This window comes from Mandrillus leucophaeus, unplaced genomic scaffold (assembly GCF_000951045.1).
Source record: "Mandrillus leucophaeus isolate KB7577 unplaced genomic scaffold, Mleu.le_1.0 Scaffold1660, whole genome shotgun sequence".
Lineage (NCBI taxonomy): Eukaryota > Metazoa > Chordata > Mammalia > Primates > Cercopithecidae > Mandrillus > Mandrillus leucophaeus.
Window position 1 is genome coordinate 205,846 of NW_012101655.1, and position 725 is coordinate 206,570.

At 53.9% G+C, this 725-nt stretch overlaps 1 protein-coding gene across 1 annotated transcript in view; it reads right to left on the minus strand.

The window, feature by feature from the left end:
• The window catches only part of PAIP1 (poly(A) binding protein interacting protein 1), a 31,539-nt gene extending 31,102 nt beyond the window's left edge, over positions 1-437 (minus strand). The window contains exon 1 of the mRNA XM_011976455.1: positions 79-437. The gene's annotated coding sequence lies outside the window, so the exon portion shown is untranslated. The remainder of the gene's footprint in view (positions 1-78) is intronic.
• Between the last annotated feature and the right edge of the window lie 288 nt (positions 438-725).

A 725-nucleotide genomic window follows, 5' to 3' on the forward strand; every position in this document is an offset into this window, starting at 1 on the left:
CCCGCAGCCAGGCTCGGGCAGGGGCATCTGGGTTCCTGGGGCCAGGCTGGGGGTATGAGGGGTGAGGGGGACGCTTACCACAGGCAGGCCCGACCTACTCGGCAGTTCTCAGGAGAGACGTGCGAGACTGACAGTTGACGCCCGGAAAATAAAAACACGGGGGGAGGGGGCGTGGACCCTGCGCCAGGGTTCGCTGGCGCACAGGTGTGTTCAGCGACTCGGCTCCGACCGAGACCCGCGGACTGCTGAGGACTGGTCCCTGGGAGACTGCCACCTGCTCTGTTAGCATCGGGGGAAGGGAGTAGAAACGGAATCAAAATATGTGTCCCCCCCTTTTTAATTCACACTAGGTGTTTACCGCAGTAGATCACACCTACGTTTAACAAGCTTCGTTCTCTCTGCTTTAACCTTCCCCTCCAGAAATTTCAAGAAAATGTGCTACCTTTCAATGTAACTCTCCCCTCTTTTTCATCTTGTATCAGTGCTGTCCAATGAAAATATAATGCGAGCCACAAATGCAAACCACTTATGTAATTTTACATTTTCGAGAAGCCACATTAAATGAGTGAAAAGAAACAGGTGAGGCCAGGCGCGGTGGCTCACGCCTGTAATCCCAGCACTTTCGCAGGCCGAGGCGGGCGGATCATCTGAGGCAGGGAGTTGGAGATGAGCCTGACCAACATGGAGCAACCCTGTCTCTACTAAAAATACAAAATTAGCCGGGC